Raw genomic sequence first — 25831 nt, forward strand, 5'->3', positions numbered from 1 at the left:
TTGAGTAAGGCCAACAACAATGCTTCAAAGCTAACATGTCTTAAATTTTTAGCAAGTTTGTCCATTAATGAAAAGGAAAGATTAATGTGTCTCTGGACTTTATATACATAAAGGGATCCCAGAAGTACACGAGTGAAATCAAAAACAGTCATCAGGTTACAAAAAAGAAAAGGTAGACACCATGCTGAGCAGAATTGGCCCTCGAGAGAAATACAGCTTTTCTTTCTGGTTCCTTTTCATGTGGTAACATCAGGAAGCAGGTTTAGTTCAAGTATTCTCAAGAAGTCACACAGAACACTAAGTTAGCTTTGGACAAAGTCAGGCTATTGATCAGTCCATTTCAGTTGTGAAATCCAACACCCAGCAATAATGATGTTCACATTAATTTCCAGTATGATTTTGAGTTCTAATAACAATATTTGCTCTTATCAAATGATAGTCTAGAGATTGCTTAGCTGTTCTACCAGATAAAATAAACTGCTTGCCTCTGTCTGGTACACCAGGAAATGAAAATTGCATCCAGGCTTCATAGAGCACCTCTTAATCTTTTTCCACTGCACTCATTTCCATACATGAGACTTGTGTCTTGCCCTCAAGAGCATCAGACCCTCTGCCTGCTCTCTTGCCACAGATATCCAGATACCATGTTGTCCAAGATAGCGGAGGCCATGTCATGGAAAGGATGTAATCAGCTGATGTCCTGAAAATTTTGTAGTATTTCTAGTTCCTTCTCCTCTCAGAGACTTTAAGAATAGCAGCTACTATTACCCTTCAAATCAATTTGTTTTGAATGGTCTTACACTGCATTTGTTCTCCAAATATCCTTCTAGAAGCAGCCCTGGACAAACCATGCTTTATGTGACCATGAGATGATCTCTTTGGACAATATGCTTTTAAGTTTTGAATTTCAACTAAATACAGAAAAAATAAACCAACCCTGTACTGACCCTTGAGTACACAGGCAATTAAGGTTCTAGCAAAGACTAAAAACTTTTTTTTCATCATTATACACATAGATTTAATTTAAGTGGGAGAGTGAGGGAACAATCAAGCCCTTTACCAGCACTTCTCTCTTTATGTATTTATGGTGAGATTGCTACTACAAAAGGAGATAAACTTACAATGTCTGCATTGTATTTTTAAAACACAAATTCATTTCAGTGGAACTTGAAAGTCCTTCAGTGCAAGCACCTAGAAAAGAATTTATTTGCAAAACAACCTGCACAAGATTTAATCTCCCTCTACTTCAATTACTTGTGTTTCACATGAAAAACTCATAAAATTGTTATAATTAATGTTAGTTCAAACATTAATTAAGAAATGAAGGAATACTTCTATTTACACTAGTTTTGTAATGCAGCGTCTGTCCTATGAAACAAATTGCAAACAATTAAAAATAGAAAAGTGAGACACTTATAACTACGGGGCAAGCGTCACCTCTGAAGTATAAACAGCTTGAGGCTTTTATTTAGTGCACAAAATTTCTCTATTCCAGCTTCCCTCTCTCTAGTGTCAAGGAACCAACAGAAAATGATTTCTAATTATAATCCTTGGAATTCGTGTTGTCAAGCTATTTATTACTGTCATCATTTCTTAGATGTTGAATTAGCAGAAGGATACCACTATTCAAGTTTTATCGTTATGTCTTTTAATACTACTGAGTACATGAAGGTTTTCCTTCATTTCCAAAATTATGAGCCAATTAGGATTGCTTTATGAGTGGAGAATCAAGTTGTCCACATAAATATTTAATCTTAGAGAATCTACTTATTTCAGACCAAGTTAGAGGTTGCTTCTTCCTAATATATTTATTTAATGTGACAATTAAGCAATTGTTTTTTTTACATGATTATATTTTATTTTCCTTGGAAATCTTGTAAAAATTACAGCGTTCTCCCATAACAATTCCAGTTTTCCTTTCATGAAGGAAAGGAAAACTAACTTAACTGCAGTTACAATACCAACCTTAAAATATACCAATATATTGTTGGAGAATCTGTTCCCAGCCACAGTTATCAATTAGAAATGAATTACAGAAATGCAACTACACAAATCAAGTGAGAAAGTCATAAAATATAAAATGTTTTACTTCTGATGAAAGATTAGGTTAAAATGGAATCAAGATTGATATAAAAAGATAACTTTGCGTGAAAGAAGCTAAGAACTACCCCCAAACTTAGCATCATAATTAACACAAAATTCAGACATGGTCACAGATAGAAATAGAATATATATATATTTAATTAATTAATTATAATTACACCCGTGTACGAGGCACAAATATTACATTCCCAAATCTTACAGACACACATGAAGCATTTTTCCACATTCTCCTCTCTTACAGTATATATTTGGGGTCCTCTTGGTGTGGAAGGACGCCCCACCCCCATCTTGGGGTCTTGGGAAGAATATATGAAGAAAAAATTATTTTGATAATTTTATAGATCACAGAAAATGCTTTTTTTTTTTTAAGGTGAATTATAGCTTAAAAAAGAAAAAAGAAAAAAAAAAGTTAAAAAAAATGATTTAAAACTTAAATTAGGAAAAGAATTGCCACAAATTGAACAGAGAATTGGAACTGTATCATTATTACTCCACTGAAAATGTTGGCCTGATACCAGGAGCTGAATTTCATAAAGGACTTTCTTCTCAATAAATCTGAACTAAGAAATAATGGCTGTATTATAAACATGGAAGATAATCTGCAGCATTGCTCATAATATAGCATTCCACCGAATCAGAGGATGGCCTGGGTTGGAGGGGACCTGAAAGATCATGTAATTCCAACTCCCCTGCTGTGGGCAGGGTTGCCACCAGAAAGCAGAGCCAAAAACAGAATCAGTGCGACCGCAGCACAGTGCTCCAGCAGCAGTGGTCAGGATCAGCCATCTGATGAACAAGGTCAGAGAAAGTCCATCCAAAATACTTAAGCAATTAAACGAGGAAAAAAAAGCCAAGAGATGATGATTATTTCTGCTGACTGCAGTGTATGAATTCACGTACTCAGCCCAGTGGGATCTCTACTGTGAAAAACTTCCTAGAATTTTAACTGCAGTGAGTTAGAAACCAAAATATTGCTCTTTTCTGCTAACCCACAAAACAATAATACAGAGGACTTATTTTTCAGGAGACTGTTTGGAAATACCACATTGAATCATGTCAGTAGCTAATTTTAATATGATTATTGGTAAGGGAAGCTTATTTTTAATTTCTGTTGAAGACTCCAAATCTTAGACTGACTGTAAAGTCACTCACAACCATCCAGTACTGACCTAAGTACTTCTAAGAAATTTCCATCACTTTAATGACACAGACAAGAAATGTGTAAATAAAGAGGCAAATTTCAAAAATTTTACTTGCTATGTGCTCATGAAGATGTTATTGGGACTATACGTAGGTCACTCTGAAAGTAATGTCTCCTGTTTATTTCCATGGAAACTAAAAAGAATACAAAGAGAACAACAACATCATTTGATAAGAGTAAATTCTCTGCTACAAAGTGCTATTTTTCAACAGTCACCACCATTATCCATGCATTTCTGCCAGCAATGAACACAAGCCTGCATGCTGTGCTCATAAAAATCTGGATGAGTATCTGGAATGTGGCTTCTCTTTCATGTCTCTGTCACCATTGCTGAAACGCACCATCCACCTCACACTGTGCTCACAGGCACTGTTCAGTCTCCGTAAATGTTCACAGGTGTCAATGAATGTCAATGGGTGCCATTTTTCCTGCCAGGAGGAGTTCAGTTCCACTCCCTTGCATCATACACTCGCAAGTCAGATGCCACTTTGTCATCTGTTGCCATCTGTCACACGGCAAGAAAATGTAACGGAATACTGTCAGGAAGGTTCAGCCTCCACTGCCAGCCCACCAACATCTGCCCCTGACATTGTGGGGCAACAGGATCGCATGGGAGGCATTGCTTTTGGAGTAACTCACATATAACATCCTGTATTCAAGCACCCATGTACTACCTGCAGCTAGCAGTCATCTTTACTATTGTCTACCCATTAAATCAATAGCTGCAGGAGGTTATTTGCATTGCCTGCACTCTCTTGGGGGAACACACAGTTCCTCTTTGCTTTTAAAGTCTTGGCTAAACTGTGCATGGAGCATTGATTAATCCTTGGGAAGGAACACAAGCCCTCGCAAGTTGCCTGCACATGGCTGCTGAGAGCTACTGAGCAGCAGAGTGACTTACAGGTCAGCTTACTCAATGGCCATGTTAGTAATCTTCCTCTGAAAATTTATCAGAAAATTAACAAAACTGATAGGAATGTTTGTTATTTTTGTTGTTTTTTTTTCTAAGCACACTCACAGTCCTGCATGTTTAAAACTAGATTGGCCAATGGAGCAAAGCACTGAGAAAATGCTGAAGCCTGATAACATGGCAAGAAACTTCACCAAGCAGATATTCCCATAGTTTGTTGAACAAGTATCAAAAGCAACAAAACAGAATTTCTGGGGTTCAGTGTTGTATGGAAAAATACCTACTGCCTTGGGGGTGATACAGCAAAAAAAGGTTTTATTGCCATATTTGGCACAAGCTGGTTGGGAGCTCAGAAGCAGGTGGATAAGACAGCTTAAAAAGTGATGGGGTGGAAGAGACATTTTTCAGCATGTTGTTTTCTCAGTGGTGTGACAAAGTAAAGGTGCTTGATCTGGTTCCATTTGCAGCTGTTTCTGGGCTGTGGGTTCTTTCTCACATATAAACGTTTCATAAAGAATCACAGCCCAAGAGCATGTGGATCCACATGTGTGTATGCATACACCTAGGCCATAAGGAAGGAAAATAGTCCTGGGGCAATGGCTAAGGCAGTGCAGAGCAGTGAGTCTCCCTGTTTTCTGCATTCCCTGGAAGCGATGAGATGAGATGAAATGCACAAGAGCATCCTGCAAAGTGAGCTGCTCTCTACAGGTCACCAAAGCCTTGCAGCACATAGCTCTGCACAGGGATCCCACCAGATACAGGTGTGTCTTACAGGAGACAAGCACCAACAAGGAGCATTCCTTGCAAACAGCAGCAGCAAGAACAGTGCTCACTGCAGACAGTGGCTCTCTTTAATGCTTAAAGGGAAGAAAGCATTTTGTCAATAAGGTGTTAAATGTCTATAGCTTTTAAAATAAATATCAGGGGGAATAGCTTTACAACTAGAGCGTTAAATGAACTTTGCCACTTTTCCTCACTGAAAAATATGATTGGAGTCATTCAGCCTTACTAAAAGGAGATTAGCTATATTTTAGGAAAGGGATTAGAGTATAAATCCTTCTATCCTCACCAGAGAGATGAATATGAGTTTATCATACTGTTTTATTCTTGTCTTTCCCATATTCTCTCTTATTCTAATTTTTCTAATTTGAGTTTCAGATCCAAAAACCTGCAGTAATACCTGCAGTAATAGCAATTCGACCCCAGGTTAAGGAAAACTATAAAACCCACCAGAGTGTGGTTTGGCAGGGCACATTCTGCCTTTAAGTGAGGATTAAAATGAGACTGATTGCTCAAAATGAAATAAACATGTGCAGATTATTGCTCAGTTACTATTCAACTGAGAGGCTAGTCATCACAGCAGTTTTCCTTTTTATGGGTATGATTTAGGACTTCTATTCAGATACTCAGGAAACTCAACTGCTGCTGATACCAAAGCTGCATTAGGATTTTAGTTAGAATTTTAAGAAAAATTAAATCCGTAACACTGTCCGAAAGTTACACTGGGAATCGATCTTAAGGCCAGCAAGAAGGCCATTAAACCAGAGCTTTTGTGAGAAGTTCGGCAGAGATTAGAAGAATTTCAGGAAACAGAACCCGATAGAGATTGAAATTATTAGAAGTAAGACGTTTATCTTAATTCTATTTTCATAATAGGAGACAGCCCTCTGGCTGACATTTCAGAAACCAGGAGCTTGTAAGAAAATCTGAGACATTCTCTGGGAGACTAAGGGTGATTAAAGCCAGTTTTCCTGTCTGTGTAGAACCTATTTGTTCTATCAAGGCTGCGGCTCAGGGACTTCCAAGCATGGGCCACTCAGCTCAGATATGCTGCTCAGCAAGCTTACTCACCTTGGGCAAAACATCAGGGGAAGCATCTGATCTGGAAAGCTGATGCAGAGCTTTTTAATATACAGAAGACCCTGGAAGACATCATCTTTTTATCCAATTCTCCTACACGTGCTTGCTGTGAGAGGTAGCAATACAAGATACCTGCACGTTCCCCCGTGCATTGATAACTGTAAGTCAGGGGAGAAAAAGAATTGTGCTTTCCCTGCAGCCAGTAATGGCTTTCTACAATGTCAGTGCATTGCTTTTTCTCCTATAACCTTTGCTGCAAGTGTGATGCTTCCTCAATACAAGGTTTAAGTGTTCAAGAGGGAGATTTACAGAACTTCTGTAGTTTCCATGAACACAGCTGAAGAAATTGACAGTTTATGTAGTTTGGGTCTCTCAGCCTCAGCATTGAAGGTGTAAGCTAAAGGTGGGTTGCAATTCCATCTGTGCTATGATTTCTAAATCAGGCACAAGCACCCCAGTAGCAATGAAGCACTACGATTTTGTTTGTTTCAAAACAAAACAAAGAGGCCTGAAATCTAAAGGAATAAATATTTTAAACTCAGTTGCATTACGGACTAGCTCATCTAGCCATGTTTAAAGGTAAAGCAGAAGTCAGAGCTGGAAGACCCAAGGGTCCTTTTCTAGCTATTAAGGCCTGCATTGCAAAAGCCAGAAATTGAAGATGCTGCAGGGAAGTGAACTGGAAAACACTGGAGGTTCCCCGCTTACAGCACTGTTGGACTAACAAGACAAGGACTTGGATCTGTGAAACATTTCTCAATACTGTGAGAAGTCTGAAGATGGAAATTTTAATTAAATTTAGTTCCATCAAATACTTCATAGTAGAAAAAAATTTCCTGCTTCTTGATCAGTTACCTTTATGCTATCACATATTTAAACCATTTTCTGCAATCTCACCTGCCAAGTCATTTGTAAGGCAAAATGACCTACAGTAACACATTTACTTGAACTACTCCTGAAGGAGGAAGAAATTTTATCTACCACACTGCAATGAGGCCAACAAGTCACCATGAGTAACCTGCACTTAAACACTGATGATCGCGTTAACTCAATCTGTTTTCTTGATTACCAGTACACTGAAGTCCACACACCAATTATGACCTCTTCCATTTCTGGATATACTTTTCATGTGAAATGAACAAGTTCAGCGCTATTCTCTTTAAATCCTCTTACTGGTCGCTATCCGGTTTGCTCACTCAGGACTCTTCTGAGAACTTGGAGATCCTTTACATATCACCTTACTAATTCCAAGAAGTCAAATAAATTCTCTTTTCTGAAAATAAGTCATCAGTGTTTGGTCCACCATCATGGTTTCCAGGAAGGAAATTACAGCAGTCAAAACAATCAAGCATTGTATTCTTGGGATGGATATTTTGACACCTTGAATTTTGCCATAGAAATTTCTTCCATTTGAATGAATCAGAAAGCTGGGAAAAAATGAGTAAAAAATATAATACAATAGGCTGTGATTCATGTCTTCGCTGTTAAGTGGCTACATGCATTCGCACCATGTTAGCAAGGAGAAGAAACCCAGGCTAGTATATGCAACAGCAAATATGTGACACATCCACTGGATTTCAAAGCTGCATCTCTGACAAAGTGCTTTGACACCATCATGATGAGTCCAGTAGGAAAATATGAACGCAAAGTTAGAAGGAATAGTTGAAGAAATGCTAGGCAGGGGGGTTGGAACTACATGATCCTTGGGGTCCCTTCCAACCCGGGTGATTCTGTGATTCTGTGAAATCATCTTCTGGCAGTAGGAATCCTTTCCTGAATTAGGTAACATTTTAGTGGCAGAATCACAGAATTGAAGGGCTTGGAAGGGGCCTCAAGAGATCATCGAGACCAGACCAGCCCCCTACAAAGCAGGTCCCTACAGCAAGCAGGCAACACAGCTCAGCATCCAGGCAGGTCTTGAATACTTTCAGAGAAGCAGAATCCACAGCCGCCCTGGGCAACCTGTTCCAGTGCTCTGTCACCCTCACCATGAATAAGCTCCTTTAGAACTTCCTATGCTCCAGTTTATGACTATTTCTCCAAAGACCGCTGAAAAGAAGCTGGTCATGTCCCTTTGTCTTCCAGTGATGTTAAGCATGATGATGCTAAACACACATGATTCTCAAGATGATGTTAAACACAAGTGGTCTAGAGATTTTGCAAGCACCATTTGGCTTCTAAAATCTTTTATTTCAAGCCTGAAACTTGACTACAGGTGTGAGGAAGACTGTTACAGAAGACTGTCACAGGTGTACACTGACTTATCACTATGTAGAAACTTCATGTTGGCCTGCAGGATGCAGGGAAGTGAGGAGGCAAGCTGTAGGTAGACATGACAGCTACCTAATGGCACCTATGTCTGAAGGTGAAACGATTCACCATTTTCCCTACTAATACCAAAGATATGGTAGTGGGGAAGGAGAGTTTAGGAAACTGCATCATAAGGAAGCATGCATTCTAGTAATGGTTTGCTTATGCAATTTTGAACCTACATACTTTAAATTGACCACCTGTACAACTTGGCCGATTGTTTCCAATAACAAGGTGGAAATACAGATCACATCTTTACTACATAAAGCAATAAAACAACAGTTGGCAGTCAGTGCTTGCAAACATCCATCTTGCCAAAACACCCAAGGTCATCCAAGGCATCAGTCACTGGCTCTGCACACACAAGCTGAGGTCTGGTGGTAGCACTGTCTGACAATCAGAATGAATTTGTTTACTTATGAGACAGTGTGCCTCACTCTATGAAACATAGTTATTTCTCCTATAAATCAGCATAATGTCACTGATCTCACCTATCTGTGGCTGAGTTTGACCTGTAACACAGGTTCACACAGTACAGGCAGGTGCTGCACCTGTAGTTCAGCCATCACACCACAGGTGTGGTGTTCTGGATATGCAGCACAGACCTACACGGCTCCCTTGTGCTTTCTAGCACCTCTCAGAAGTCAGCCCTCAAATGTCAGACCTAATGAAAAGAAAGCCAATATAGAACAAGGGTGAGCCCCCCAAAAACCATTAATAGACTTTATGCATAGTAGCATGACTTACACCATCCTCAGCTCCCCTCCAAGCAACAAAATATAGAATAAATTTGGGGTAGGGGAAGATTAAAAAAAAAGCCCAAAATTTTGATTTTGATAATCAGTTATTTTCACTTCAAGGGCGACAGAACAAAGAAAGTTCAACAGAATTTGGAGATCTGTAACTGAGAAGTTTCACTTCAAACATAACAAAATCATTCCAATAAGCTTCAAATTAAAAATTCAAACATTATCCAAATACATCATTAATTTAATTATTAGATAAGACAACTTAATGTGGCACTAAGTTAAACCAGAGGAACTTTTTTCTTTAATTTTTCAACAAAAAGCAGAAAATGCTTTTATTTTGACTCAAAAAAAGGGTTTTTTCCCCCACATTTTGATTATCTTCTGAAGCACGTCTCTTTTCTGCCAATCACTACAGAAAAAGGTTGTGTGGAGTCACACAGCACATAAATGAGAGCAACTAATGTTGCAAATACTGATTTGAACAGGTTTTTAACAGTTAAAAAAAAAAAAGTTTCAATTTCAGAAGTTGTAAGTTAACCTAGATGAAGGGGAAGAGGAAAGAGAATTAAATTTCCTTATTCTTAAAAAGTATAGGTTTTTATGTGATTTTCTTTGGGAATCAGTCTGGCACGCAAAACTGGATTTGTACCTAGTCTGGGCTGCATGTTATTTTCTGAAGATTTTGAACTTTATACATACTCAGCAATTTACGAGATTAAAGTAACTATTCTTGGCCAAAAATAAAAGGCAAAATATGCTTTCAGAGCGTGAGCGCTTCTTTTCTTTCAGAGAATGCACTCATAGCAGATCAGTAAGATGACAAACCAAACCAGAAATTGCTATTTTTTCTTGTGCTGGATTTCCAAACCATTGTGATGATGCTTCACAAGCAAACAAAGCAGGAAGTTTCAATATTGTAGTACTCCTTGGCTGTAAGCACAAAGTTCTCTTTCATTGGTAACAGGCAATAACATTCACACACCATAATAATGGCCCTACGAGTTTCTAATTTTATCTGGTGTGTTCAGGCAGCTTTAAGCCCCTGAAAGGAACGGCCCAAGGAGCAGGAAGGTCTCCCAGACACGGCCATCTCCTGCTCATGGCCATGTCAGTACTGACCGCAGCATGATGCATCGCCACAGGGCAGACAGGCCACGCAGACGTGACTGGGTGCTGATGTGCTCTGGCTGCTTACATTCTCAAATAATATCATGCATGTGGTGCAGAACAGCAAAGAGAAATAGTCACATTTGACATTTTGAGGAGCAGAGAGGAAGAACTGTGGTTTAGTATGCTCCCTCCCACCCTCCTGCAGCAAGCCCCCCACAGCCTGACACCAAGCCTGTTTTTCTTCAGTCTGGATATCAGCACAGGAGACGTGAGTGCCAGAGTGTTTTGCAGTTTTGCCTAGCAATTATCTTCTATCTTTTGATAACATGCTGTACGCTACTCCTTCACACTCAAGAGCTTTCCTGCCACAGGCATTCTGTGAAGCAGCTCTGGAAACTGCTGTCCACTTAGTTTGGGGTTTCCTATCCTTTTTAAAATATTTATATTGGAACAACATATTGAAATATGCAACTGTGTACAGCAAATACCTTGAAACAGGAGACAGCCAATTCCACTGCCTTCATATAAATGTTTTCTTGCTGCAGCAGAGAGAAGCCAAAATACAGGGCTGGACTTTAAGTTCAGACTTAAACTACTGGAACATGGAAATGAGTTTTTCCATTATCAGACAGAGCTTTATTTAGCCATTTGGGAAAAGATTCTCAAATCACACTGATGAGGCTAAGGAAGGTCACAGAAAATGAGAGAAAGCCTCTGTCCAAAAATCCTGTCCAAATTATTTCACTTTATAAAATTCTAAACATGGAAAAAATACAGGGAAGGATAATAATGGCAATCTTCATGAACAGCTGTGGGATACATTTAACTTGGAGAGGGATAACTCCAAAGAAGCTTTAAGCCATCCTTGCAATCCCCACGTTGGGTCCAGATGTGCCTATTCAATCACAACATATCTCACAGCATCCTGCTACAATTCAAACTAGTTATCTCTGACCCTGGGACTGCTAGAGTTTACTATAAGCAGTGTGTGTTCCCTTGCAGCATCTCTATCTGTTGACAAGATGGAAAAAGAACGGAGAAGGAAGTTGAGGTCTTTTTAAAGCATTTAGTCCATTTTCAATTGCTTATAAAACTGTGATTCTTTATTGCATTTGGAAAGAACAATATATATTCATTTCACCTTAAGACTTCATTTCTTCTTCATCTTCCTTTGTACCCCTTGCATCACCTCTGCAGTATTTCCTTATTAGCTATGCCTCACTTGCTATTTAGAAGTCCCTTTATTTGTTGGAATTGCATCTCTGTGATACAATTTTATCAATTTTTTTCTTGAGAAAAAATACTACTGCATCAGGTGTTTCAGATAAATGAGAAGTTTATACATTTTTCTTTTGGTGTCATTTCTCCAGCAAATCATTTCAAGGCACTCATTCAACACACTTGAGCCGAGTGATGCTAATACCTTTTCTTTGGCTGATATGCTTTTCTTAAGTTCTCTGATCAGAACTATAAAAGTAACTGAAATGTGGCTTGTTCATGTCGGATGTGCAACAGAATCACAGAATATTCTGAGCTGGAAGGGAATTGCCAAGTCCAACCCCTGGCTCCCCACAGGACAACTCAAATCACAGAATCATAGAGACTGGAAAGAACCTCTGGAGATCATCTAGTCCAACTCTCCTGCTGAAGCAGGGTCCCTACAGTAGCTTGCACAGAAAAGTGTCCAGGCACATCTTGAATATCTCCAGAGAAGGAGAATCCACAACTCCCACCCTTTAGATATTTATACGCATTGACTAAATCACCTCTCAGTCTTCTCCTCCTAAACAGTCTCAGTATACATTGTAACAAGCCTTGCAAAAATCAAGGTGCTCTGCTCTCCACTCACCTATCCAGCCAGACACGGCATCATAAAAGGCTACCAGAATGGTCTAGCAAGACTTCCCCTTGATGAATCCATGCTGACTACTCCTGATAATCTCCTTCTCTTCCAATTGCTTGGAGATGACATCCAGAACAAGTTGTTCCATCACCTATCCAGGAACAGAGGTGAGGCTGATTTTCCTGTAGTTTTCTGCCTTCTCCTTCTCGCTCATCTTGAAGGCTGGAGTACACTGTCTACCCTTCAGTCTTCAGACACCTCTCCCATTTTGAAGATGATAGAGAGCAACTTGGCAATCACTTCTATCAGCTCCCTCAGTACTCATGGGTGCATCCCATCAGTATCCATGGATTTCTGTGTGTTGAATTTGTCTAGATAATCTCTGATCAGATCCTCCTCATCAAATGGAAGTCTTCCTTTCCCCAGACTCTCTCCTGAGAATCTCCAGGTCTGGGGTTCCTGAGGGGCAGTCTTAGCAGTAAAGACTGAAGCAAAGTCAGTAACTCTGCCTTCTCAGTGTCCTCTGTTACCAGGAGACTTACCTCATTTAGCAGTGGACTCGCATTTTCAATAGTCTTCCTTTTACTATTGATATACTTAAAGAAGACAACAGTCCCATATTTCTCTGAAATGGTCAGACCCTTTTTCCACATTCCATAGATTTGTTCCTTCATTTGAGTTTTTCCATGAGCTCCTTGCTCATCAACGGAGGTCTCCTGCCACCTTTGCCTGATTTCTTACTCTTAGGGATCCACCACTCTTGAGCTTAGAATGTCAACCAACTTGTTTGGGCCCACATACTTTCCAGTGCTCTTACACATTGCCCTGTTTCTTCCATGTAAGATCTTGAGCTTCTCTATCTCAGAGTCATTGCATCTAAGGCTGCCTACAGACTTCACATTTCCAACCAATTCTTCCTTTTTTGTAAGAACAAGTTCCAGAAGTACATCTCTCCTTGCTGTCGCCTGCACCAAATGCATGAGATAGTAATCTTGCATGCACTGCAGGAATCTTCTGGACTCTGTGTGCTTGGCAGTGGTGCTTTTCCAGCAAATATCAGGGTGGTTGAAGTTCTCCATGAGAACCAGTGCCCACAGTTGTGATGCTACCTTCAGCTATCTGTGGAAGACCTCATCAATTTCCTCTTCCTGATCAGGTAGCCTGTAATATACACTCACAGTGGTGTCATCCACATTTGTATGCCCCTTAATTCTCACCCATAAGCTCTCCACTTTTTCGTTACTTATCCCTTGACAGAGATCCATACATTCAAGTTGTTCTCTCACATAAGGAAAAACTCCACTGCCCTGCCTTGCTGATCTGTTTACATTTAGCCATCCACAACAGCATTTGAGCTGTCCCATCATGTCTCCATGACTGCAATGAAACCATGGCCCTGCAGTTGTACACACACCACTAACTCTTCGTGTTTACTCCCCATGCTGTGTGCAATGATATACAAGCATTTCAGAGAAGAAAACTGAGCAGAGGACACAGGTTTCCCTAAAGGGATGTAAAACAATCCCCCATAGGTATACACACCCTTGAAGTGGCTGGCCTTCAGGCTCATGCAATATTGCAAGACATAATCTTGACTAGGCTACAGTACTGGAATATAATTGATACAAACAAAGCCTTGAGAGGTTTCTGGAAAAAAAGAGAAGAGCCGTCAGCACAGACATGTTAACATCACTTGAAGTAAGCAAGAATCAGAGCCAACAAGAAATGTATTAGTTAAAATAATAGAGAAGGTGAAAGCTCCAGGACAAGGGAAAGCTCTCTTTCTCTTAGAATTTGGAATCCGCCAGATTATAATACTGTTGGGCTAAATGCCATTAATACCATGTCAGACTAGACAAGAATCCTCCTCGGGCGCTGATTGGTAGTTGTAACAAAGGAATTCTTCAAAAGGTTAAATGAGGCAGCAAATACCCAAAGAAACAAGAAAAGGCTGGGGGACTATTTATAGCCACTTCGTATCTTTTAACTTTGCAAATCTGACTTACCTGTCAGTCAGGTAAGGCGATTAGCCCATTATTTTTACTGTATAGGAGCAAAGCCAAAGAAAATGTTGAAACTACTTAGATCAAGAGCTAACACCAAAATTTTGATCAAATCACTATACTTTGTACCAAGAATTTTGAGTTCCCAAAGGAAAAACTAATTATGAATCTGACCTTTTTTTTTTTAATTATTTTTTATTATTATTTTTTAAGATTAAAATCAACATATTTAAACAAGATAGCATCCAACACATCTGACTGGTGTGTCAGTTGCTCATCCTAATTGAAACAATCTTGTGTTCCACCATTTCAAGAATAAATTCTCAAAATTTTCATCTCCTAATTCAAATTTGCCCTATATTGGATGCTATGAATAAATAAATAATTATCCTTAGAAAGTAAGAAAGAAATTTTCACCCAGAAAAAGAGCAGAGCCACAACACAGCGACTAGAACATGAAAACAATTCTACGGCAACAACACTAGCAGAAATTGTAAATGACTAGGTTCAGCTGCCTAGACTTGTAGTTGAGGGCTGATAAGGTGCTAAACCCAGGCAGGCAGGGAGACCAGATCCAGAACTCAAGAGCTGCCATGATAGCAAGTCCTCAAAAAAGGCCAGAGATGCAAAGGCTGGTAGCCTAGGCTGCTCCTCCATCTCCAGGTCCACAATTAGACCAAGACTTACTAGATGACAAGAGTTCCCTTGGCTGGTACAAGAATGGACCTGTATTATCTTGAGAGGATAATGAAAAAACATCATTTGGAAAGCAAAATTCATGTCCACAGTCTTTCTTTACATTCTTTCAACCTGTACTAATTTCATAATCCATAAGCAACCTAAGCAAACAGGAAAAAAAAGCTAGCACCTGGTAAAACAAATATAAAACAACATCGAAAAGACAGAGATGGTTGTTTAAACTAAGGAAAGTGAATAGTTTGAACACGGTGATTGAGAGTGTTGCTCATGGCAGATTGCTGAAATGCTCTGTGTGTGCTTTTCTTCCATTTCTTTCCACAGAAAGAGAGGTACCTGAACATCACAATGCTGGGCACAGGTGACGCCTCCCTACATTCTTGGTTGCCAGAAGTTTGCTGCCATAAGCCTGCCCTGGGCCTTCCCGGCAGGAAGTTACAGTCTTGCAATGAAACAGGAATCAGATTTGTTTATTCAGTAACAAGCACTGAAATTTAAATCTCAAAATACCCCACGGAAAATGTGCGCAAAGACATAAAACTCCAAGTTCCTTTGCAAAATTTCATCTAGGAACACACACAAATAAGGCCCAAATTGTTCAAAGAATTCTCTACACTTAAAGGGCAAATGTTAACTGGAAAAGTAATTTCAACTCATTAAACTTCTAATGTAATTACTCAGTTCTTCCAAGGAAACAGAATCATTTCTAGAACTCACCATCTGCCATGTCTAAATGGGTGTGGAACAGGAATATATATATGCACATAGTCATATGACACAATATAAAATACACATATATAGAAGCCAGATGCTTTAGTAAAATGCTAAAACAGAAAAAGCACAAACTAGCCAAAATTTCAACTGCCAGAGGACATTTTCCAGGACTCCTGTTCAGAAAACAAAATTACAAGATTACTTATCCACTTACAATACTCAGGCAGAAATTACTGTAAGCAGTAGTAGCAGTAAGAAATTACTGTAAGCAGGGGAAGCAGTAAACATGGAACCTGAATTATGGTCATTTTGCAGAATATAACAACATTACATTACATTTCAGTGCTTTTGTTCCTATGACAAGGAAAATGCAGCAAACAGTCCAGAAATGGACATAGCATTGGACATAGCAACTGTCTGACACCCATCCAAGGAGGAGTGGCTTACAATAATTGAACTCTTCCATATGACGCAGGGAAACAGACCTAATGACCAATGAAGTGTTCCTTCCAAACACGTTTCTGAGATTATATGCTGATTAAATACCTGTTTGCATTGCCAGTTTATTTCCTCATTTTGCTCTAAATTCATCAGACTTACATCTGAATCACATATTGACGTGCATTATTATATTAGGACCTATGAATAACTGCCCACCCCCTTCGTATGTCTGTCCCAGACATTCCTAATCCTCCCGCAACCCTTTTCCTCTTAAGTTTAAAATAATTTACTCTCTCCACATTCCAACTGTAACCCTTACATACAAACCTCCACCTGAGCCTTGCATGCAGAGAGCAAGCATGAGCAGTAGGACATTCTTGTGGTGTATTCCCCACAGATCTACCAAAAAGATGCCCTCGATACATTGCAAAAAGACAAGATATGCAATTAGTTGACCAGAAAGGATCTGAACCAGGCTTCCCTGCTACCCATGACTTTCAAACTTCAAATAAACTTTCAAAGAGTAACTACCATTAGAGAAAAATCTGAGACAGAGCTTAGGGAAATGAGCAGCAGTGCACTCCCCTCACTGCTAGAAATGGTTTGTTTGGATTTTCTTTAAGACAGGCAAACAAAAGAGAGGTCTGAAATACCTCCTATGGGGTCTCAGGGGCACTGCTCAGAGGAGGATGGATCACGCAGCCGTTCCAGTGCTAATGCAAGACCCAAGCACTCTCATTCTTGGAGACATCGGCCAACTCAGGGTGAGCCAGGTATACAGCAGTAGGACAGCAATGTTTCAGTGCAGCCTCTTTAGACCAAGAACTGGGTTGCTCTGAAAGTAATGCCTCCAATTTATTTCCATGGAAACTGCGACAGATTCAAAGAGAACAATAACATTATTTTACAGAGCAAATTCTCAGCTGCAAAACACACTTTTTCAGCATATTCACTTCCGTACATTTACTGCAGCAGTGGACATGAACCACTATGTCATACTCATAAAGATCTGCACCAGCAGAAGCGATCCACTGTTGCTGTCACTGCTGCTGAAACTTACCATCCACCTCACACTGTGCTCACAGCCACTGTTTGGTCTCCATAAATGTTCACAGGTGTCAATGAATGTAAATGAATGCCATTTTTTCTGCATGGAGGAGCTCAGTTCCAGTGCTTCATATGCACTTCCATGACATCATGGGGCAACATTATTGCATGGGAGGCATTGCTTTTGGAGTAACTCACATATAACATCCTGTATTCAAGCACCCATGTACTACCTGCAGCTAGCAGTCATCTTTACTATTGTCTACCCATTAAATCAATGGGGAGCAATGCAGGAGGTTATTTGCATTGCCTGCACTCTCTTGGGGGAACACACAGTTCCTCTTTGCTTTTAAAATCTTGGCTAAACTGTGCATGGAGCATTGATTAATCCTTGGGAAGGAACACAAGCCCTCGCAAGTTGCCTGCACATGGCTGCTGAGAGCTACTGAGCAGCAGAGTGACTTACAGGTCAGCTTTCTCAATTTGGTTTTGGACTAACCTGCTCCATCAAAATATTTTAAATCTGTTACAAGTGTTCACAACAGATTTCTATAATCGCAGAATCACAGAATTGTAGGGGTTGGAAGGGACCTCTGGAGATCAAGTTCCATCCCCCTGCTAAAGCAGGTTCCCTACAGCGGGTTGCAAAGGACAGTGCCCAGGCAGGTCTTGAATACCTCCAGAGAAGGAGACTCCACAACCTCTCTGGGCAGCCTGTTCCATTGCTCTGTCACTCTGTCAGTGGAGCAACTCCTCCTCATGTTAATATGAAACTTCCTGTGTTCCAGTTTCTGCCCATTACCTCTCATTCTGTCTCTGCACAACACTGAAAAGAGCCTGGCCCCAACCACTTGACTCCCACCCTTTAGATATTTATACATAGTGATGAGATTTCTCTCAGACTCCTCTTCTTCAGGCTGAAGAGTCCCAGGTCTCTGAGTCTTTCCTCATATGGGAGATTCTCCACACCCCTAACTTGTCTTTGTGGCACCCTGCTGGACTCTCTGTAGGAGATCCCTGTCTTTTTGGAATCCTTCTCACCTGGTTGATGGAAAACAGTGGCACTCCCAAATTGGTGATACCACACAACTCATGTAAAAAGGAAAAATAAAAGTAATAAAAAATAAATGCAATAAAAGACACACATCACTGCATTGGAAATCTGTACATGCCAGTTCCCTACATGAATTCGGTAGCAGAACTCCATCTCAATCAGAATTGCCATTCATTCAATTTCAGCAAGCAATGGCTACAACTATAGTGACTATGAGAAATAGATCTCCCAGTACCTGGCAACAAATCTGTACAGAGATTGTCGGTGCACTGCTGAAAAATTCCACACTCACCCTTTACTCATTGTTCTGGGCAAACAGCAGAAACTAATGTCAGAGAAGAACATTTCTGTGCCTTAAGTAAGAGTGCTCCCTTCTGGTTACAGGTCTGAAGGAAGATCTAAAGCACAGTAATTTCTTTTGCTAAGATGTAAATTCAGAAAATTGTGCACTACCATCTTAAACACTTAATTTAAAACAGACAGCTAGGATACACACAGATGCAAGCAGGGTATTTCAACATATCAGAGCCTCTCACTTCACACTCAAAACATGTAGAAACATGTAGGTAAAAACACTATTCGTACAGGAAGAAAGAATACCAGAGAAGGGGCATAAGCACTTCAGCTGAAGATTCCCATTAATACATTTTCAAAAGCAATGGCTGCGCCATATCTCTGCAAACTTTTTATTAATAAGCAGCATTCATATAAACTTCACAATAAAATGAATACTAAATATTATCCAACTCTGGTAATTGTTTTGATTTTGTAGAAAAATAGTTATTCTTCAACAAGCAATTGAGCCAATTAGAGAATATGGTGAATAACAGCAGTGGTTTCTTTGCTCGAGACGCTGGAACTCAGTTTTTCAGCCAACCATACAGCTCAAAATGATTTCCAGCTGTCACACCTGATAGGCAAAGGAATGCTTATTTTGGTTAACAAAGTTTCCGTTTATGGTTTGGTAAGATTTTTATCCAGTCAGCAAACGCATTTCACATTTTTCTTTGACAAGCATGATTACTAACTGCAATGTGCACAGCCTGGGGGCAGTTTGACACACTTGAAAAAATAAGCAAACATGGGGCAACCATTGCCATTCTTATCTCATTTACCATGCAAAACCATATAGAAACAAACCAAAACTAATAATTTTTAACATGCTTAGGTAACACTGACTAGGGTTCATTTTAATAACATTTGAGAAGACAGTCCTTACAAAATACTGCTTTCAAAAGACACAAAATACGTTTGTTCATTCTTTTCAGAGTGACTTTTACTCTTTCTTGAGCCATAATTACTCTGCAGGCTTCATTTCTGAAAGTATCCTCCATAATCAAAGGCAAGTTGTTCATATGTAATTACTTTCATGTAATATCACAGACAAACCATGGTATGCGGGTCTCACGATGAAGTGGGAAAGTTTCACCCTACAAGCATGTTGCTGCCAACATTCCTCATGTCCACTCAGATGACTGCATGAAATAAATTTAACACTGTAACTACAGATATGATAGCTTCTCCCTATTTTAAGATAGATCTGCAAATATTTTATGATATTTTTTAAATACCATATTTCAGCCTTTAAAATGTTAGATAGCAAAACTTAAAATGTATTAACATTTGCTTTCTCAGCCATACCTTCCAAGCTTAGAAAGACAGTGGTACGTTATTAATCCCGACCAATCAGTAGAAGCAGATAGGAAGGCAAATTGCACGTTACGTGACATGTGCTTCAGACACACGATCCTCTTCCTTTTCAAAGGCAAACACTGACCTCTATGGGTCAGTATTGCACATGTAATGGTGCAAAATAGATTGTTGCCTTCGTGTTCAAACCACTTCAAACCTCAGCCCAGACCAGCTCAGGTTGGAAGAGACTTCAATAGATCAGGAGACCCAGCCTCACACACTGCGGGTGGCACCGAGCATGGATGGGACCCAAAAAATTTCTCCGCTGCGCATCAACATCTGAGATGGCAGGGACACAATGGCGATGCAGCCCTTGCTGTAGGGCAACAAGGAAGACACACCTTGAGGAACCAGGAAAGAAGAGTGCTGCAGGATGGCCACCTGAGATGAGGACGACCCTGCTCCAGGGTGCTACCTGTGCGTACGTGGCTCTGCCTGACAAAGGGACTGCACTGGGTGACCAACATGCAAAATAGAACACAAATGCAAAAATATGAACTGATAGCTGGCCAGTAAGAAGATGGAAGTCTCACTCCAGTGATTTGAGAGCTATCCCCAGAGAACCTGCCTTGCTCTGTTGCAGAGGGCCGTTCTGAAAGTTTTTGTGAAGAACCTGAATGCAGGATAAAATTTTCAGGCTTGCTGTGCTTGGAGCTGCAAAAGGATAACATTGCAGCTTTGTGATGAACCAGACACAAGAAACTCACTGCTCTTCTTCCTGCTCCTCATTTTAATTTTCATCAAGTTAATGACAAGGATGCAAACAAGCAGAGTTTTCCTAATTGGTTTAGTATTGGTTTCCATGCCAAGACTTAATCCACCCTTTTGCAACAAAGGTCTATTGAATGATAGACATGATAAACAAGAATAATTTTGTAAATCTTCCTGCAAGTACTCATAATTAAGTACAAAACTATCACAAAATAACGCTAGTAATCAATTTAATAGGTTTCTTTGTGAAATCATGGCACATGCTGTACTTGTTGCTAGCAGAGAAAACACAGTTTTACATTAAAAACCTTAAGAGCACCTTCTAGCCTAATGCTGTAGAAGTGATATCTCATCAAAAAATAAAAAGAAAAAGAAAACTTGAAAAAAAATGTTAAGAAAATTATCAGTTGTAGATTAAACCACTTCAAAATGGCCTTTTTAGGCTTCCTTATGCTTTTTGTCTATGCTAATTTAAAAGGCTCTCTCCATATGGCACACAAGGAACATACATATTTGTGATTTGTAGAAAGGAAAATCTAAAGGAGGTGATGGAGTTATGGCTGAGGTCGTCATATCCAGGCTTTTTCCTAAAATAATGCTGTCTCACAGACAGAAATGAATGCTAACAGTTTCTTGTTGTAAAAAAACAGATGAAATTGATAAAAGCACATGTTCAAAGATTTAAAAATAATTACACTGATTATCATACTCAAATTAGGTAATACTCAAACATAATGCAACTCTGTATTGAAAGAGAAGACCTAGAAGTTGATGAATTTACAGTTAGAAATCCCCTGCTTGCCCTCTTTCCCATAAATAAGTCCTCCTCCATTTGCGCCTTGGAAAAGCCCCACCAACTACTTCTTCATTAAAATGAATTCTGCCTACCTGCTGCTGGCTGAAAACAGTAATATTATACATAAGTGTGAACTACTCTTTAAGTAATCATCTTGCTTTTGCCCTTTGGAACACTGCTAGTGAACTTTCCAATTTAATGGGATCTTCCATTAAAAATTAACAACTATCTCATAAAAAGACATTTAAATATCATGCAAGGAAGCGAAAAATTGAAGTACTTGAAATCTCTGAAAGCTAAAGTGTATCCGGTAGGAAACAGCCTGGGGCTTTTAGCAAATAGAAACCTAATCAAGCAAGAAAGAAAAATAAATGAAGAGAGAAAGAACAAATGTGTACAAATGCGAATCTGTGAGCTTTGAGTCTGCTAAGATAAATAAGGCAAACGTGCTGAAAAGTAGTACAGATTTTTTGGGCCTCTTGGTCTCCAAGTTTCTACACCTGTAGGCCTCCCTTTGGCCGTTAAAGCCCCAATGTCTTTTATTCAGCCACCTGGCCTCCCTCTTGGTCTCTTGGCCCTTAAGTTTCTACACCTCAAGGTCAGATTCTATTCTTTTAGTCCTCTGGGCTTCTAGGTCTTTCTCCAGGCCACAGAGCATCTAGGCACCCTAAATGCCCAAAATACAGCCATGACCTCAACTTCCTGCATTTAAATTTGAAGATGTAAGGAAAATCTACAGTAATGCTTTGCTTCATCTTTTCATGCAGAAATCTAGGTGGAAAATTTTTGCAGATCCCCAACACATTTCTTTTGTTATTTTTAAGGATGAACCAATCAGAGTCTATTGACACAGTGAAAACTAATTTTTGTTATCCTTCTCTACAGTCTGATTACTAAGAAAACAGCAACACTGTTTTTCGAGTTTGCTCCTGTTCCTTAAACAGTTATACTGTTTCTACTTCATTAACTAACAACAGAGCAGCTGAGGCTGGAGTCTGCAGATCAGCCAGCCCAGCCTGCTCTCAAGCAGATGCCAGGGTCCCTGCTGGGATTTGAATATCTTCAGGGGTGAGGGCTCCATATTCTCACCAGGCAACCTATCCCCGTTCAACCACCCCCCATATATATGTAAATATGAATATATATATGCATATATACATTCAAAGGCAATTTCCTGCGTTTCAGCTACCACCCATTACCTCTTTTCCTTTCACTGGACACCGTGGATAGGTCTGGCTCCACCTTTCCACCCTTTCATCACGTATTTGTAACACTGATAAAGTCTCTCTGAGCCTCCTCTTCTGCAGGCTGAGCCCACACACCCCCTCCTCTTCTCACACAACTGATGCTACAGTTCCTTTCTGTCCATTTACTGGCTTCACTCCAACAAGCCTGCATCCCTCCTGTAATGGGGAATCTGGACACAGCACCCACACATGCCTCACTAGTGACACTGACAGTGGCCTTGCAGTGACATCAGCCAGCTTCTGCAGCATTTGAGGGTGCATGCTATCAGGTCTCATGGGCTTATATCCAGTTCTTGTTCCCTAGTTTGGTCCTCCTTCACTGCAAGGAGGACTCATCCATGAATCAGAATTTCTGGGCTTGAGGACTGTGATTCTGGCCTGCCTTGCAACCCTAAAGCTGCACAGAGCACAAAGTTAGCAGCCCCAGATAACGTGCTTTATGTGGAGAGACAGCTCAAAGGCAAGGACTGCAGAGCACAGGAACACTTGTGCATGGTGCTCTAATCCTCATTCTTTCAAAGGTAGTTCACAGGGTTTCTTTGAACTTAAAAGGAATTATTACAGTAAGATTTCAAATAGAGTAACATATGAATATACTTACCACTGACTGAGTAGAGCTTGGTAGGCAATCACCTGCTAAGGTGTCTGGGTGCTACAGTTCTGCACTACTGCACAGAGAAAACAAGACATGAGTTGAAGGGAAGAAGAAGGACTCAGTTAAGATACCACAACATACACACCATGGCACTGCTGGGGCCATCACTTGTCTTTATTTCCACAGGACAATGCTCCTTAAACTTGTCTGAGCAACGTGGTGGGTGACTGCTGGACTTTTCTGGCTGCAGGACATCCAAATGCATGTGAGCCACTTTAGCAGAGGTTTAATTACAAGTTTTCCATTGAAAACTGCTGCAAATTTAACTGTTTCTTACTGTCACATAGACATTATATTCATAATTCTTCACAGAGTAAAATTCTGCTTCCTTCCTTTTACATTCTGAAAGTATGTTTTTTTTTTACATTCACAAGAAGATAGGTGTAATTTCAATATTGGCACAATCCTTTTTATAAACAGGAGTCCTATCACAACTCAAATGTTTAAAAGGCAAATAGAGATATAGAATAGCAGCTTTCCTATATACAGAAATGGTTCTCACACTGTGTTTTACAATTCATTTATATATCTTGATAATTTTAATACACCTTACTCTGTAATTCCAAGGTGCCCATTTGTATCTCTGCTTAGGCCCAGTTGTTCTTCTCCCTTCTCAATTATATCTGCGCACTAAATCCTTTAAATCTCTATCTAGCCTGCGACTTCATTGGCTCAAACTAATGAACAGAATTTTTTAATTCCCTTATGATAATCCTATTACTCGTCTGAAGCTATTTCTGCAAGGGTCATCATTATACAGAGACGTAAATCTGAGACCAGGTCTATCCATGTTCAGTTGTAATCCAGCTCCCCTCCTGGAAACCATCAAGGGCATTTGTCAGCGCTTGAAAAAAGAAGAGTTGAGTGACTGAACCTCTCAGGTAGAGTGATCTGTATGCTGATTGCCTTTCAAGCTTTATTTTAGTAAAGGAATAAAAGATGGTTTTTAAAAGTTTGCCACAGCTGCAAAAAGATTATTAGTAGTGTATTAAACATTCTAGTAGATAAACTTCACCGATGCAGTCTGTCAGAAGAACTTCACCTTTGGCATCAGACTGAAATGTAACCGTTCATGCCTTAAATAAATGCAGTAAAACCTCTAGTAAAAGGTGAATCACTCCAGATGGGAGTAATTTTGGTGAAGAGGAAGTATGTTGTAAATCTGACTCCTGAGTTGCTGCCTGTGCCCAGACTATCGGAACAGACATCTATGTCTAATTTAAGGCAGCTTTTATATTCCTTCCATGGAATTGTACCTCCGTTATTTGATTTTGTCATTGATTTCGTTGAAACTGAAGTGCTTTTTGTAACTTTCCTTGAGATACTAATCCATACAAAAGAATGTGCAATAGAAATATAAGCATTTCTACTGCCTTTTTTGGATTGCATTCTGCACACTGTGAATGTGTGAAAGATGAGTTCAATTGCTGGGGATAATTCACACAATATTTTTATGTCAGAGAGACTGAATTCCTTATTTTCATAGCCTCCAAGAAACTCTAAATTCCAACTTTAGAATAAGTCATTCTTACTCAAGTACCTAATTTCAGGCTTGGAACTGTCTTGTTGCAAAGGAGTGTTTTGTTAAATATTGATATTGGTGTAAAAATAATAAATGAAACATAGTGGATTAGAATGTAGCTGGTACAACATCATTAATTTAAGGCAGGTTGCAACTATGTAACTAAAATTATAAGTAACGTATTATATGAAATCATGCCCCTTTTGAAGCTGCTGAACATACTCTCTTCAAGGCCACTGCCACTGACCTCAACAGAAAGCACATTAAGTTCACAGCTTAAAGGAGATGCAGAGAAGGTTTTACTTAGAAATCAGTGTTTTGCTGTTTTTAAAGGCATATCTTTGTTGTTTGTACTCAAAACTTGAATTTGGTAGTGAACAGGCACAAACATTTTTCATGTGTGTCAATCCTTAGAAAATAGCTATGGCATAAGCAAACATAGAAAAGTTAGTACATATAGCAGTTTGGTATGCCTTCGTTTTTTGATACTCCAAGCTGAGTTCACCAAAAGATAAGCAGTCGTGAATTGTATGGTTCTAAGTGGTTTGTTTCCAGTCAGCTTACAGAAGTAACATGCTATGACCTTCACAAGCAATGGCTTTTAAAGCTTTGTGCAAGTATTTGAACATTTTTTAATGGGAAGGAACAGTTTAAACTGCCATTCTTCTGCAGCTGCTATCACATAGATCATTAGACATGAATACTTCATCCTATTTCAAAATGGGATTTTAACCTGATCTCTGTTATAAATATTAGTGCCTAATCCTATGAATTCCAATTACAGAACAGTTCAAATCATGGGAAGATGAATAAGGGAATGAGAAATCATAATAAAAATAATAAAACTTGAGAACAAGTTACACAGCCAAAGATGATTGGTCTATATGCAACAACTGGATTCCGGTAAAAAAGGAAACTCATTACTGGCACCAACATATCTTGACACCACCACAAGACTTAGTGCTATCAAAAAATATTTATTCCTAATTTACGGAGGCTAAGAAGCCAACAGGTACCTCACATCTTCAAAATTCTTATGATGCCAACTGTTCTTATACTTATCTCATCTGTATTTCTTTCTCCCACGCAAATTACAAAGTTAAAGGACATTCCTGACCCTAAAGGACATTCCTGACCCCTTCCATCCTTTTTTTTTTTTTTTTTTTT

General features: G+C 39.5%; 1 long non-coding RNA gene across 1 annotated transcript; it reads left to right on the top strand.

Moving 5' to 3' along the window:
• Window positions 1-25831, top strand: LOC125694030 (uncharacterized). Its single transcript, XR_007377365.1, has 2 exons — window positions 1-4035; window positions 17284-25831. It is a non-coding gene; the product is annotated as an uncharacterized LOC125694030 (long non-coding RNA).

Source organism: Lagopus muta, chromosome 5 (assembly GCF_023343835.1).
Source record: "Lagopus muta isolate bLagMut1 chromosome 5, bLagMut1 primary, whole genome shotgun sequence".
In the NCBI taxonomy this organism is placed as follows: Eukaryota; Metazoa; Chordata; class Aves; order Galliformes; family Phasianidae; genus Lagopus; species Lagopus muta.